At 33.6% G+C, this 17669-nt stretch overlaps 1 pseudogene; it reads left to right on the forward strand.

The window, feature by feature from the left end:
- The first annotated feature begins 8942 nt into the window (after positions 1–8942).
- On the forward strand, positions 8943–10242 carry LOC149173488 (non-structural maintenance of chromosomes element 4 homolog A pseudogene; annotated as a pseudogene).
- Positions 10243–17669: the final 7427 nt, after the last annotated feature.

The raw sequence follows: 17669 nt of genomic DNA on the forward strand, positions 1-17669 counted from the left end.
AACCAACCAAGAGAAGGAAAAAAAGAGAGAAGATTTTGGTGTTGTTTATGGGTTTGTTTTAGGGCTAATAGACCCACACGTGTGAAGGAAGGAAGAACTATCTACTAAAAAAAGGTCGAAGATCTTGTTGTTGTACAAGAAGTCGAATCAAGGAAGAAGATAAGCAAGGTTACATGCCGAATTATAATAAGAGTTCATACCAGCGAAGAAGATCAAGGCTCAAAAGGTTGGTCAACCACACGTTCTAGGGTTTATGCAAGAGGGCCAAGAACTATAGATCTGATCCATGGAACTGGAATTTGAAGGATAGTCGAGTTATTGAAGGAAGAAGCCTGATCATCGTTGACTCAAGGAAAAATAAGGAAGTTGAATCAAGGAGGCTTGTGACTTGGTCTTGGAGAGGTCATTGAGTCAAGGGTCTAGGCCATGGTCTTGGTATTTGTCAATTGAAGTCTATAAGAAGAAGATCTCGTTTGGGTTTTCCTCTCATGTTGGAGAGGTTTTGGCCTTGGTTGATCGCATATTCTATGTGTCTCTTGTCTCCTCATTTTTTATGCATTGGTAGATGTTTGATGAAGAATATTGTTTTGAGCATTGTTTGTTATTGTGGATTAGTCTTGAATGTGTTTGTGTATGAAAAATTGGTTGGGTTTGTAAACTATGAGTACAACAATGTTTGATTGATGCATGCTTCCTACAATAGAATGTGTCTCTTACTTAAACAATTAATTTAGTGGAAACATGGATATTTGGACAATTATTTTGGAATTTATGCACCTTACAAGTACAACAAACTCATATAATGCATAAATATAATAGAAAGTTGTAATGTGCTGCATCATAGAAAGGATTGATAAAATATGATAACTTAAATGCACTTGATAGTTTGGAAAGGTGGGGAATAACTCTTATTTATTCATAGGTAGCCTAATCAATTCCCTTTTTAATATTTAAATGTCCATGATGATTTTGAAAGTAGGTGGGTAGCAATTCTTACTCATGTAATAGATAGCCTAACGAGTACTTTTTCTATCTATAATGATACTAGATACAAAACATTTTTGTATTGTGTGCTTCTTCATTTTTTTTTTTTTTTTATATATATCATGTTATAAAAACTTTAAAATAAGCTTCTCACTTTGGTTCTTGCATTTGTGGTAAAATCTGAACCCAACTTCTGAAAGTAGTGTTATTCTGGAGGATACCAACAATATTTTTCACTCCATAAAGGTTTTAACCTATTTTTAACCTATCTTTAGTCTTTGATGAGTTTTTTCGAATGATTGTACTTTAAAAATAAAGATGCATATGTAGTTTTCTCACTTGCTAATTTAGAATCAATGAAAAAAATCAAAATAATTACTTACATTTATTTGTAGAGTTTACCTGAAATTGATGGAACATGGTGATTACATCAAATGAGTGTGAAATTGAATTTTGAATTAATGTTCTCAATGCTTGGAAAATGTAATGGGATCAGATGATAAGTTAACATGTAAGGTATTTAGTGAGACATTGCTTCTCTTCTAAGAAAAGTATATCTAAACCAAGTGCAATTCCGGGGAGAGAGAGGATTTTGTAGTGTGAAAAGCTTAGTTGTGTGGGTTTGGGGCTAAGGCATAGTTTCTCCATTTAACTAAAGTAAAATGAGAGGAAATGAGGCAATGCATACTTTGTAAATATTAGCTATGAGGATTTGGGGTTCAAGGCTTAGTCACTTCACAATTGAAATAAAATGAGATCAAATGAGACAAAGACTTGCAAATTATTAGTTATATGTAATGACATTAAAATGAGTAAACACAAAGTATCAAAATTCGAAGTAGAATCAACCCTTGTGTATGAAAATTCAGTCAAGCATTTTTTTTATGGCTGAATTCCCCCTCAAATATACATTTGATTAAAGCAAAAGCTTAGAAAACCACATCTATGTAATTGAGGTATCCCTCTTAGATGCATAAACCTTTCCCCTTGGCTTCCCATTGACTCTGAGGTTGTGTTCCCCTACACTCCTATATGCTTACTAGGGATACTACACTCCAACATGACGGATTCGAAGATATATTGTGATAGGGGGGATGAGGGTTTCAGACATTCTTGTTGCCACAGGAAAGTCTTGCCATGAGGAAAGTCTTGCCATGTTTAGTTCAACAATACGGAAGCAAAATGCTCATGTAGAAGGATTTATGGTGTTTTTTCAATTGTGGGAAATAGAAATGCCATACATTATGGTGCTTCTTGGTACAATATTACCGATTCATGGAGAAAGATCAATGGTTCCTTGGGTGGAACTATACCAATGTGTGGGTGGGACCAGGCTCATGAGATTCATTTTTACTACCATCACAATGAACTACAACCAAATTGACTCATGAGATTCACTTTTTACTGCCATAACAATGAACTACATCCAAATTGGTTATAATAGATTGCATTGTTAAAAGTTAATTTTTAGCTTTAAAGTTTGACATAATAATTATAAAACCAAATCTCATTTGTTTAAATAACATGGAAAACCATAATATTAGTATTAGATTAAACATTAATAAAAAATATTTATAGTTTTTTTTGTTTAATTATATAAAATCCAAAGCTGAATTTGTTTAAAATTACAACTTACAACATGGTTTATTATTTTGTAATTTTGAAAAATAAAAAATATAATTTTTTGAAATGAGTATACAATAAGATAAGAAAATATACATTCCATACATTTTGATATATTCATAAAATATAATGTTTTTAAAATTTATATAATATAAATACTTATAATTAAAAAATTTAATGTTTATTCAAATTAAAAATTTAGTTTCGGTGCGTTTTCTTTCTCGCCATAGTGTATTCGAATGTTAAGTAGTTGAAGAAAAAGGAAAGACCATTTTGCCGCATTTTCTTCCCCGGCTTAGTGTATTCGAATGATAAGTAGTTGAAGAAAAAGGAAAGACCATTTTGCCGCATTTTCTTCCCCGGCTTAGTGTATTCGAATCAATGTTGAGTAGTTGAAAAAAGAGGAAAGACCATTATGTCACGTTTTCATCCCTGCCTTAGTGTATTCGAATGAAATCTTTAGGGTTTCTAGATCAATGGCCATTCTTAGAATTGATTTGCAAATTTGTTTATATTTTCACATGAAATGTATGTTGAGTAGTTGAAAAAAAAAGGAAAGACCATGGGCACAGTACAATCTGATCTATGGCTATATGGAAACAAGTACAGGTGGTTGGATCAATTTTTAGGGTTTCTAGATCGATGGCCATTCTTAGAATTGATTTGCAAATTTGTTTTATATTTTCACATGAAATGTTGTAGTAATTCGCTGGCAGTTATTGTTTCATGGTTGAATTTGGATGCGTTGAGAAATAAGATTGAGGAGGATCTCTTCAATGGCTTGCTCACAAAAGATTGAGGAGGATCTCTTCAATGGCTTGCTCACAAAACATGGATCTATTTTCTGTGGGAAAATTTGGACCACGATGGAAGGATCAGAAGCCTTGGTCTTCTTTTAAGAACCCAAGAAAATACTTGCACAGGTACCCTTCCTCTCCTTTAATTCCTTCCTCAATTTCAATTGCTTCAAACAATCTACCAACTTTTTCACCTGAAATTAGGTTATTTGGGTTTTGTTTTTTAAGAATTTAGCTTCAAATTAACTGGCCCCACAATTACTATATTGGCAATGAAATTTATATTAAATATACGCTGAACTCTTATAGTAGTTTGGTAGTATACCACACCAGAAATTACAAAAATAGTAGTTTGGTAGTATACCACACCAGGAAAACAACAGAAAAAACAACAATGTAGACTTCTCAGGGTAACTCCCTGCCCTCCCTCATTTCAATGTAACACGAAAATTTTTTTCTTTCTTTCCATTTCATGCTTCTTAATCAAAAATCTCAATTTCAAGCTCTAGAGTTTTCGTTTCTAAAAAAAACCATATAAAAAACGGAACGCTACGGAAAATGGTTCGTTTCTTGAAACTGTTTTATGGAAAACGTTAATCTGGTTCATTTGCAATATGGATATCTTCCCGATTGGAATTAGACATGAATCATAAAAAGCATTTGTTTTCTGGATAGTTTTTGAAGGTATTTTCATAGTCTATGGCTAGAAGTCAACCATATATAGGTTAGGTGCTAGGGTGTTCTCCCTAGTGACAACACCTTGCAATAGTGCTTAATATATCTTTAACAACGTTGACTATTTAGGAATTTTATTAGTTAAAGTTATGTTATTTTTTTAATTGTAGTCATTGATGTGTCGCAGTGTATGGTTAAGTTTTTATAAATTTTTTTGTTATTTTTGTGTTTCTTTTATTTAAAAGTGGATTTAGTGATTGTATCTAATATTTAAAATTTGTATTTTTATATAAAATTATAAATTTAAATGTATAAGGTTTTTTTATATATATTTTTATAAATTAGTAATGTATGTAATATTATATATATATATATATATATATATATATATATATATATATAATATATATTTATAAATTAGTAGTTAAATAATTTAGTTAATTTTTCTAGTTAATTAATTATTTTATATAAACATTGGGACACAATATTTTTTTTGCCATTGGTCTGGTTTATAACCTCTCAAATGATTGGAAAAGGATTTTGATAAAACCATCCTATAGAAACTTTTATCAACTATTAGACTATCTATAATATTAAATATCATCAACCAAAGACATTAATTTAATATATAAAAAATAATAATTATCTATTATCCATCCCATTAATAGTTTTATCCCATAAATGTTTTTTTCATGGTGATAAGAGAGATTATGTTAGGTAATTTGAAATAATAAAGCTTAAGAGCAACAAGCTATTTATTAATATGTCTATAATACAAACATAATTTCAACTATGATAAATATGGAAAGTTTCATAATTACATAAAATAGTGACAGAAATAATTGTAAAATTATAAAAGTAAACAAGCCTCAAAAATCAAAATACAAAATAGAAATCCATCATTTAATAAATTTTAAATACAAAACAAATAAGAGTACTACTACAAGAAAATACTCCTCTTCATTTATAAATAACCAGCGTAGATCTATCTCTCTCAAGCATCAAGAGAGATCAAATCTCTCTCTCTAATTATTAGCCTTTGAATAGGCTAGATTGTAGAAAAATACCATGGACAAAAACCATGGGTTAGGAGTACCATGGGAAAAAACCATGGGCAAGAAAAACTATGCACTCGAGAATTTTATGTTTTTAAATTTTTTTATTTGATTTGATGCCAAATATTATAACATATTCCCCAGGTGGAAAGGGTCTCTTGGCACAAAAATCTAACAACCAAAATATATGAAGAGTGGCGTAGAATAAAATACCTAGATTATGACATTTCTTTTCAAGACTTCAAGGTCTCTCTCGCTTGTTTTAATTTATGAAAAAAGTTGATGAAAAATAAAAAAAATTAAATAAATATTAAATACGAACCATGGAATCTAACAAAACCATGTGCAAAAACTAGCAAATTAAATGAATATAAAGTACAAAACCATGGAATATAACAAAACTATTGGCCATAACATTATTTCAAAAGATATTTTAACATAAATAAATCTAGGGGCTAAAAAAAATGGTTTGGTAAGTTCTAACCATGGGTGATAACATTTTTTTAAAGTTATCTTAACATAATCATATTTAACAACTAAAAATGATTGGTTTGGTATGTTATAACCACAAGGAATATTTATATATAATATTTAACTAAGTAGAAATAAAAAAAAATCACAATTTAATAATTTATTTCACTTATTTATATTGATCAACCACACTTGTTAATTGGAAACATTGACTTAGATAACAAATTTTAATGGATCCAACAGAATAAAATGAAAATTAATAAAAAATAACTAATATCAAGAAAGAATATCTAAATTTAACTATTAAAATTTAACATAAAAATAAATTTACTATACAAAACCATATATATGATGCATTAAAATAATTAATATAAAACATGACTACATATAATAATCATTTAATCAATGCAAATACAAATATGAGATAGCCATTATACACTTTAACAATAATTATGGTAAATAATATATACTAACCTAGATCCATCTTAATTTCAGATATACCAGCACCCTAAAGGGATCAAATCTCTTTTATAAATTAGTAATGTGTATAGATATTTTATATATATTTTTATAAATTAGTAGTTAAATAATTTAGTTAATTTTTTTCTCACAAACTAGAAATTTAATATCTAGTTCAACTATACTTTTAAAATATATTATTTTATTATTATAAAGATTATTTTTCTATTATAATGGATTAAAGATAAATTTTTGAAATTTTTCTCTTTAGATTTTGTCTTCAAACACATGTTGTAGTATTAGCTCGAGAGAACCCTATATTTTTGGCTCTATATCCAATGGGGATCAACTCAATCTCCACCATCTTGTTACCCAACCATGAAAACAATAACCCAATAACTGTGTGGAAAATGATACAATAGATCCCAAATTTGAAAATTGAGGTCCACTCATGTCACATCCAAGAATATATACAATGTATGTGGGATCATGTACCCACTTGGAAAATGCAAAGGCTAAATCAAACTTGAATTCAGCGCCAAGTGTTTCTTCACTATTGTATTTGCCAGCATAGAGGATCAAACATGGTTATTCAAGAATGGATTATGTGAGAAATGGAAGCTTTCTTGATCACTATAAGTATTAAGGAATGGCCAATGTGAGCAGCTAAAGCCTATGAGCAACTACCTATGAACCATAGTATTTGACAATGTTAATGATGAATGTTTGGTTTTATGTTTCATATTTTTCTTGTTTTTTCTCTCTCCTCATTTCTTGAATGCGAAACAAATGCTTGGTTGTATGTTTCATATTTGTCTTGTTTTTCTCTCTCCTCGTTTATTTAATGCGAAATCTCCAAACTCTGTTTCTCGTCTCATTGTCGTTTCTCGTTTTGTTTCCCCTTTCTGGTTTCTAGTAACATAGATTTCAAGCCCTTCCTTCTAACTTTGGTTGAATTTATGCATTACTCTCAACTCCAAAAGCAGGTGATAGAAGGGATGGGTAGAAAGCTTGGTACCCGAGATAGAGTTAAAGAGGAAGAAACATAATTGAGTCAGACACTACAAGATTCCTCTTGTGGGGTAAAACGATCACAACAAGGCCACAGTAAGCCCCCGAGAGAGAACGAATATGCTATCGCATGCGGTGGTAACAACAGAGTATGGTGCAGTGCCCCATATTAAGGTCCACGAATGACATCATATTAGCAAAAATTTAAGCATGAAAATATATTGAAACAAAAACAAAAGGGAAACCCTCGCTAACTCGTCAGGCCCTTGCTCAATAATCAGGCAACATTTGGGTATGAAAAATCAGGGATCCCTTCTTCAAAGTCCTCGTTTGCTTTTATAGATCTCTTCATATTGATGGATGGCTTCGACCCTCCTCGAATGGCCATTGGATGAGTGTTGGGAAATTTCATTTGTTAAACTTCCTCGCAACTGTTTGAATTTTTTTTTAATTAAAACTTTTATACAAAACTTTGACTTTCACATTTTGTAATTTGGTGCATAAGTTTTCTGCTCATGCCACATTTGTTTAAATAAACTACATATTTATTTTCTTTTGATTACGTTTCTCAACTATGGTCGTGGATTTATCCTGGACAAGTAATGAAAATAAGATATGTTCCAGGGAATTGAACATATGTTTTTTCATCACTTGTATCGATATACTTTGATAGCACAGGCACGGAAACCCGAACCCATCGCTTCATCACACTATGACCGATAGAGACTTTCCTAGCTGTTTTGCACAACACATAGTGTAACAGAAATATTCATCCTCATCCAATTATTAAATGCGGAAATATTCCTCTAAAAGCCTGGATTTCCCATACACTAGGGCTATTACATATATAACCCTTGGTTTTAGTTTCTCTTGCATGTTTGGCGATTCAGCTAGAATATGTCAAAATATAGAGTTCCTTGATGTCTTCACTCCAACTCCTTGGATGCCATCTCAAAGAAAGGCTCAAAGGATATTCCAAATATTATCTTTAGAGGTGGCCATTTTGAACCAAAAGATCGAGTATCCATGCCATCAGTCGCACTCTTCTATGCAAGTGTACATTACCAAACAATTTATCATCAATAAACATTGTTGCAAGACAATAATTGTTGAAATAAATTTCTGAGACATTTTGGATATCTAAAGAGATTTCCTTATAAAACTCAAGTTCAACAAAGCATCCAACATATGGATCATGAGACAATGGATCCTCACACTAATATATTCACAATGAGACTGAGACAAAGATATACAGATTGTAAACTCCCTCATATAGATGAGAAAGTGGTGTTGGAAACTCTCCACGTTAGAATTGACATTCTTACCATATTCAAATGGTATCCTTCCTCAATGTAAATAATTCTTCAATAATATGGCCACTCTCCCACATGTGTCACTTCTCCCAATCCTCATGCTTAATTGGCATAATGCACCTATGCATTTCATTCGACAATGATATGTCTTGGGACTTTATATCCACTATAGTGGGCCTTCATCCCTATTCTATTACAAAGCAGACTTCTCAGGGTAGGGGAAATCACAACTCCTTGCCCTCCCTCATTTCAATGCAACACGAAAGCATTTTCTTGCTCTCTTTCCATTTCATGGCAGTTATTCAATCATAAATATCAATTTCAAGCCCTTCCTTCCAGATTTGGTTGAATATTTTCATTTCTATCAACTCCAAAAGTAGGTGATAGAAAGGGTGGGTAGAAGGCTTGGTACCCAAGCTAGAGTTAAAGAGGAAAAAACATTAATTCAGACACTGGAAAATTCCTCTCGTGGGGTAAAAGGATCATAACAAGGCCACAGTAAGCCCCCGAGAGAGAAAGAAGATGCCACTGCATGCAGTGGTAACAGTTAGAGTATGGTGCAACACTGTATATTAAGGTACCATTATCATCCCCTCAAGACTTCGATTGCTGAGGAGAGAGAAAATATTTTAAAAGCAGAATCTGGCAAATTTGAGGCTATAATTAGCAAAGTGGAAAGCTTGCACAATTTGGTTTAGAGACCTCATGAGCAAGTTACAGATGTTGATACACTCTTTGATCTCACATCCACACTCCTCACTACTATTAACAGATCACAAAACAATGATGGTGATACTCCAGTTGATTTTATTAGTAGTGATATTCTAAGAAACTATAGTGACCAGGCATATGGAAGCAGGTCTTTGGAGGGAAATGATGATCAAACCCAAATATCATGGAGAAATATTGGGCTTTTAACTGCTTCTGTTTTCCAGCATGTGGATGGAATTTGCACTATGCTTGGACAATTTTGTTTAGAGACCTCATGAGCAAGTTACAGATGTTGATACACTCTTTGATCTCACATCCACACTCCTCACTACTGTTAACAGATCACAAAACAATGATGGTGATACTCCAGTTGATTTTATTAGTAGTGATATTCTAAGAAACTATAGTGACCAGGCATATGGAAGCAGGTCTTTGGAGGGAAATGATGATCAAACCCAAATATCATGGAGAAATATTGGGCTTTTAACTGCTTCTGTTTTCCAGCATGTGGCTGGAATTTGCACTATGCTTGGACCAATGGATAATGAACCCAAGCAAAGGAAAGATATAGTACAGAGAAAACATACTAAGCCGACAGAAAGCACTCGACCTGAAGCAGTGAAAGAGTCCCCGGAAGATGAAAAATCAGAAACAGACAAGAATATGGCAAGCATATTTAACATTTTGCGAAAACAGAAGCAAGCCAGATTAGAGAATTTGGTTCTAAATAGAATATCATTTTCCTAGACAGTAGAAAACATCTTTGCGTTATCATTTCTAGTAAAGGATGGTAGAGTTGAAATAAATGTCGATGAAAATGGAAAACATTTTGTTGTCCCCAAAAATGCTCCCAGAGCTACAGAAATGGCATCTGGAGAAGCTTATTACAGCCAATTTGTTTTTTGGTTTGATTTTAAAGACTGGAAGTTGATGATGGAAGCTATTGAAAGTGGTGAGGAGTTGATGCCTCACAGAACCAATCCACTTATGATTCCTTGTTCTGAGAAGGCTACAGAGACTCCTATCAGAGAGATTTCAAGAAACAGGGGTAGAGTGGTACCTGCAACTCTTGAGGTGCAGGAGGATGCATGTGGAAGTGATGATGGTGGTGGAGGTCTTCAAAGACCAACACCGAAGAAGTGAAATAAGTGTCTCCTATGACTTTTGCTACTTTTTTGGGTGCTTTTTGTTGGAAACTATCTTTGTTTCTATCAATGCACTGTAATTCATACAGGAAGCTAATCTTTAATTTAAGAAATATGGTATATAAACAATGCTATCTTGTTCTCATAATTAGTTATAATTAAGTTTACTAGCAGTGCAAACCCTCGGTCATGTAGTACACCCCTTTAGGCATGGTTCCAAGGCTTGGGCAGAAGACTAACATCACGTAAAAGGAAATTGTTAATGTAAGATGTCAAGTTTGATATGTTAAACCATTATTAGTCTCCTTGTGACAGTATGTTGTAATTTTATGTTTGAAAAGCATTTTGAGATACCACACAAGAACAAAGTTTTCGATTGTGTAGTTGGTTTAATTTGAGAATACATAGAGATGAGAGTAGGGTAAGGCCAGGCGAAAATAGATGTAAATACAAAGGTTCAAAAAACTAGCTAGCAGCCCTTACCATACCCAAACCATTTTACTGGCACTACAGGGATAGAGAGATCCACCAGAGGCGTGTGGAGAATAAGTAGGGATATGTATGCTCTGGATTGACTAATTGCTTGAGCCTAGCTCAAGCAGGCGCAACTAGTAGATGGCAAGAGATTGGGAATATATATCTGTTAAGTATGTGTATATGAAATTCATTGTCCCCTTTTGATTTTCAAGGTGGGAGGAATGCAATGGAGAAAGGGAGATCTTATTTGTCCTCTATATCCCACATATCAGGACACTAGGATAAGTCCCAATAATAAGAGTTGGGTTCACTCATAAGTATATGATTGTAAAAGGCCATCATGAACTTTATTAAGCTAAGTCATCCTTTAGTTGAGTTTCATCCTTTAGTTGAAGCTTCAAGCAAGATACTCAGCCCCTTTTCAACCCTTCAATATTCCTAGAATAGCTACAGAACAACCCTATTTAACCCATGTTGAATGCCTCTTCTTGTTGTGATCTTAAACTTCAAACTTCGACCCTTCTCCCTACAAGAGAACCCAAGAACAACACTCAAAATGACCTCCCTTTCACACATTGTACCTATAGCAAAACATAAGACTTCCACGTTGCTTCTAGGGCTTCTTTCTTGCTGTCTTACAGATCCTTCTTGCAGTGGCTAGGGCCTCTCTGAGTGCTTCTTTAGACCTTCCTTGACTGCGACTATATGCTTCTTCTTGATGGCTGATAAGGGCCTCCCTCTTGTTACGGATTAAGGCCTCCTTTGCTGTGGATAAGAGCCTTCCTTTTGTTGTGTATCTGGCCTCTCTTGACTATGTCTTTATGCCTCTCCTGACTGCATCTTAGGCCTCTCTCTTTTTGTGGCTAAGCCTCCTTTTAACTGTGGTTAGGGCTACCTTTTACTGTAGCTAGGGCTTCTTTTTTAATTGTGGCTAGAGCTCCTTCAAGACTACATCTAAGTCTCCCTTCATGACTAAAGCTAGGGCTCATTTGTGACCGCAACTAGGGCTTGCACTATTTTAGCCTGCTAGCATCACACTGCCTAGGGACTCCTGTACTGTAGCACTCTCTGCTGCTTCATCCGTATCTGTCTCTACCTACATCCACCAGTCTTGCGACTCTCTCTTCGGGGTTCCCGTAGCAAAGGTATAATCCAAGAGGTTGGGTACCTCAAGTATATTCCCCGCATCACTTGTAGTCCTCCTGCCTACAGCTCGATGTCTGCCCACCTCTTCCCTAGATGTACATGAGCACTCCCTGTAGTCCCTAGCATGCCCTGGGACACTACAACATGAGCACTAGTGCATTAACTATGCTAAAAGGTCACTTTCTTGTTAATTTGACCATGAATATCTCTTCTACAATGAAATATTTCTTAGCTTTGTTTACGTTAGTGGTTTGATAATAACATTTATGCAGTCTCTTCACTGAATTTCTTAAAGATTTTACATTTATGCTTTTTGACAAAAAAGGGCTAACATTTTACCCTAGCTAAGTAAGGATTCTTTAAATAACCTTCTAGCTTGGTTCCTTTTTGTTCCATCTAAGCTTGGAAAAGTGTCATGAATTTACATTGAACAATGTAAGAATCTAGTCTTCTCCAGAAACAATCAAGCCAACTCTTTCATTTTGCAAATTACCTACCAGTTCTGGACATATTCTTTGAAATTTCTATGTTGAAGGTGTTGGATTTAGGTAAGTGATACAGAATGCACACCTACAGTTCTATTGTTCACCTATTAGACCAGTGAAAATTATAGGCAAAATTGGAAGGGTTGGACATGAATGTTCCAACCATACTCTTATTGGCTTGCAATACATATATTCATAACACGTACCTACAATACTATTGTTCACCTATTTTGCTAGTGCATATTGTAGGAAAACTGTTAATGTTGGACTTTGTTGTCTCAAGTTCACACACCAACGCTAAAGATGCAATGTATTGTGTGCATCCTTAGATATGTTTGACATTCCAAGCTAATTGTTTAAATAAATGCATGTATAAAACTTCTATATTAGCAAAATAACCATCAATATTTTTTTTCTAGCATTTGGGCCGAATTCACAATAGTATGATAAGAAGTGTCATTTCAATGTCTCGAAATTAGGATATATAAATGCGAGATATATACTCTACATATTTGGGTTATCTCCTTTTCAAATCTGAGTTTTTTTAGGCTACATGTTAATTGTTTGAACTTTGAAATTTGAATAAATTCCTGAATGGACTTCGTAAATACTCGAATGAATGGACTTCATAAGGCAGTGGTACCATAAATTGTGTTATTTCAAAGATTTGACTTCCATATTTTCACAAAATACAATGTCCTCAATAAATACTTATATGTATAGATACTTATGTTTAGGATTATATATGTGTTGGAGCAGTTCCTTTATGTTTTACTATAATCTTGATGCTGACAAGCTTTAGCTGACTTTTTTCATCAATTGTTCATAGAATATGCAAAAGATTTCATTGTCAAAATGTGGCAAAAATTACATTTCTCCTGATTTATTTTTTATTGTTCATGACAAGATAATCATGTTGTAGGAATGAGGTATCCTACAGTCTGTTTCAATTTGTGGATATTTTTTTCCTCCCATTTTTTTACAAGGATGTAGATTTGATTTTCATGTTGATGGTTTTTGCATGTATCTTATCTAGCCCCAAATGTTGGTAATGGAGCGGATCTTGAGAAGTAGTCGTGGAAACATACTATCAGAGGTTAATGTTACAATACCACTTCCACCTGGTATCAAATTTTTTTTAATGGTAAGTGACATAAAGAAGAGTTATTTAACGACAAGGTTGAAAGGGAAACCTCATGTTAGTTCTAAGTCATTTATTTGTGTTTCTTAGCTCTAAGTCATCTGTTTTTGAGCTTTACCAGATCAATTATTTCACTAATCCAATATGCATGGATTGTATTTCTCACTTGATGTTAGTTACTTGACATGGTTGATATAACATTCAATTCTAGGCCACTTTTATTTTAAGTTAGAGATTTTATTGATTAAAATGATGTTCATATTTTGATTGGTTTACTTGGAGCTTGATTTGAATTTCTTTTCTAAGTTCCACGTGGATGTTAATTTTTCAGGGTGAGCTCTTTGCACCAGTAAGGTCAGATGAGTCCTAGAACATAAGTATACAACAAGAACATCTTTGGCCTTTTTTGTGTATCTATTATTCTTCATATCATTGATGGATGGTTATTGATTATGTAAAACAGAGGATGGGAAGGTCTTGCCAATTCTCTTGACAAAACAAAATAAAATGGAGTCCTAGAATTGTGTTTTAAAGTGAGCTAGAAATCAGTACTTGAAAGGTAGAACTTGAGAATGGCAAGCTATCTGATCTGGATCTAGAGACACAACAGACCATGGAAAAAAAATGATGGTATTGACGAGTCTTCCCAGAAAATAAGCTCTAATTGTTAGACCACTGCCCAAATTTCAGTTATCTGCAATGGAAATAGTGACTCTAGCTTTATTTGTATGAGTAATTACTTTGGCCATTGTCCTATTCATTTCCTATGAATGATTTTGATTTTCAAACTCCAACTAGTTTGTTGTTAAATTAAGTAAAGCTTTGATGACAAACTTATAGTTTTCAAATCTCTTTTCTAAATCTATTTTCTTGAGCAAATTTGTCTTTTTACTTTAGGTACTGTAGATTGCTACTGTGTGACATATGCTATGATATAATTACCTAGATAAATAGACAGAAGTGTTGTACAACATAGTCTTTTTTAAATCTAAAGAAACAGTATTTCCAAATACAAAGTTTATTAATTAAGAACATATTTTAGACTTCTTTGCTAAGTTATGATTATATTTCGGTATGGGATTTTGTGTACGCTGATATTGTGTTGTCTCTTTGGTTTTTTTTTTTCTTCAGGTAACAATGGTTAATAAGGAATGTGTTCTTGAGCAACAGGCACACATCTTATTCTACTATCAACATGAAACTCCATGGTTTTCAGGCATGGCAACAAAAATGCAGATGTTAGTGGGATATCCAAAGTCTGTGTTGGATGAATTTAATAGTAGTGATGATTTTGATTCCTTGTCAGATAAAGAATGTCATGAGTCAAATTGAAATAAACAGAAGCATCTCAAGAATGAAGGTGAAGCTATTGCTTTCTGTCCAAGTCAATTTCTTTTATTTGTTGGTTGCTGTCATGTTTTGAGTGTGGACTTGTGAAATTCCAAATTGCATGTTGGTTTATGTAAAGGGATATATATATATATATATATTTTTTATTTATCATATGTCGTTCATGGTTTCCGGAGATCTGTGTTACATTTGCACAGAAGTTTAGATATCATTCAGATATCTAAACACCAAACAACAACAACATTGAGATTTTTCTTTCACTCGACCTATAACATATTGCTTCTTTCTTCATCAATGTTCTTCTTCCATATGTTATCAGCTTATGACATTTCCTTTGCAATATTTGGTGCATTTTCTAGTTATAGGTCATTTATAGATTATAAATGTCTTCAGACTTTCATTTCTAGTTGAGTATTCAACTGAACATATTGATTCTCTTATACATAATTATTTTTCCCTCCACCCACTTTTCAAAACTTCCATAACCATTAGGTAGGGACCTGCAACTTCGATGTTGCTTTGCTTTTTTAGTAAAATATTGTCGAGACTTTAATTTATTGAAAGTTGTAGAATTTACAATTTATGAAGTTTCAAGGTCTAATTTTAAAAGTCTAATTATTTGAAGGGTGCTAGATCAATGGAAGAGAACCTGCTTTACAAGTAGGAGGTTGTTGGTTCGATTCCATCGTGCCCTGACATGATCCATATGGAATGAGCTTTTGACCATCACCAATGGGCTTTGGTGACATTTTTCAACCATCACCAAAATATGAAATGGTGATGATCAACAAACGCAACCATATATATGCATCAATAATGATGAACCTCAAAGGTGTGTAACCATAAATCGTTTTTGTTGATATGAAATGGTGATGGTCGATGTCCTTTATTATAGTCATTATTTGTGGTGAACCTTGAATGTCACCACAACACCTATACTTATGGAAATGCAGCTTTTGGTGAGGGTCAGAAAACGTCACCATATATATGCACCAATAGTGATGGCCATGAAAGTTCCATCACAAGAAATCGTTGTTTTTCGTATGAAATGGTGACGGTCACTATCTGTCATTAATCAATATTCATGATGGACCTTTAATGTCACCATAACACCTATACTTTTGGTGACGCCACCTTTGTGACAGAGGCTATGGTCCGTCACCATTGCTCATATGAAATGGTGGCAGTCGCTATCTATTATTATAAATCATTATTGGTGATGGACTTTGAATGTCAATACAACACCTATACTTTTGGTGACGCCACCTTTGGTGACGTTCAGTTTTTGGTGACGGAGGCTATGGTCCATCACCATTGCTCATATGAAATGGTGATAGTCACTATCCATCATTATAAATCATTATTGGTGACGGACTTTGAATGTCACTACAACACCTATTCTTTTGGTGATGCCACTTTTGGTGACGTTCAGTTTTTGGTGACGAAGGCTCTTTTGACCGTCACCAATGAGTTTATGGTGACATTTTTCGCCCCTCACCAATGTCCTTTTTTCTTGTAGTGCTATGACCATTTTTTTGTGGTTAACTTTTCATTGTTATCTTGAACACAATTCTCATTAATACAAAGGAAATAGCTACGCATGGATGGTTATAGTTTCTGTTCGTATTGCTATAAAGATTGTGTTTTGTTTCTTTATTATTCTTTTACGCTTTCGTTTAAAGCAAAATACTTACAGTCTAATTTTACTTTTATTATTTACCTTCTTCATTATTTTGTTGGTTTATACAGTTAGTCTAGGGCTGACAGGACCTAACTCCTTCTAGGACCTATCTTGACCCACTGGGCTCAGTTTCCTACACACTTCAGAACTAGGATTGTTCTGTTCATGAGTTCCAACTCACAGATTTGGATCTAACCTATCTATCAATATTATCATAAAACAATTTCTAGTTAGATTCCTACAGAATTTCCTTCGTGTATACCCAACCTTTAACCTATTACAACTTAGTAATATTATTCAAAAGTTCTAGTGTCTTTTATTCCTACAGTACTTACAATTGCAAACCAACCTTTCTTTCTATTCAAAAGGCTTACATATTTACAAAAACCTTTATGGTATGGGGAACCCAATTATTGTTTTTGATACACATACAATACATAGTTAGGATCAAACACTCATGGTTACCAACCCTTATACTTATCAATAGTACCATATTTTCAATAATACATATCATGAATATCAATCCACTATTCATTCATTTATATCATGACAATATTTCCAAAGGAAATTTCTTATTTCATATTAGTCATAAAGGAAACACAATGTCTACAAAAATATTATAGGTTTCCAAAGAAATTGCACTTATCTATTTAGTTAAAAATGTCAGAGAATTCAATCTGGGTGAAGACCACTCCCCCCAACCAGTGAGATGGAAATTACATCCAATTCTCCCCCCGAGCCTTTTCAATTTTTGGAACAATTAAAAGACAATGCCCCAACATGTTTCTAATCTTGGCATCAAGGCTGTCCAGTCCAACCAAGAATTCTCAAACTCATAAGTCTATCTTAGGGATGCCACTGGCTCCTAGTCTAGCTAAGGAATACCTAAGATGACAACGTCATGCCTCCTTTAAAGCCTTGTTTAAGGTTTCCTGGTCCTTCTCTCTTCTTTTCAAGATGCCTCCAGCCTTTTGTTGTAGCCTTCCTTGACTTCTTTTCCCACTGAGATGTTTTATCTCTAGGGAGAGAGGAATAAATTGTCTCTAACTGATTGGTAATAGAAAATTTCCTCTAGGGTCTTCTCCCATGAATTCCAAGACTTGTCATAACATTTATTTAATCATAAATTAAATCAAAACTTTTAA

The sequence above is a fragment of the Pinus tabuliformis genome, chromosome 4_2 (genome assembly GCF_031772625.1).
Source record: "Pinus tabuliformis cultivar Carrire ecotype Pingquan chromosome 4_2, CPIR1, whole genome shotgun sequence".
NCBI lineage: Eukaryota > Viridiplantae > Streptophyta > Pinopsida > Pinales > Pinaceae > Pinus > Pinus tabuliformis.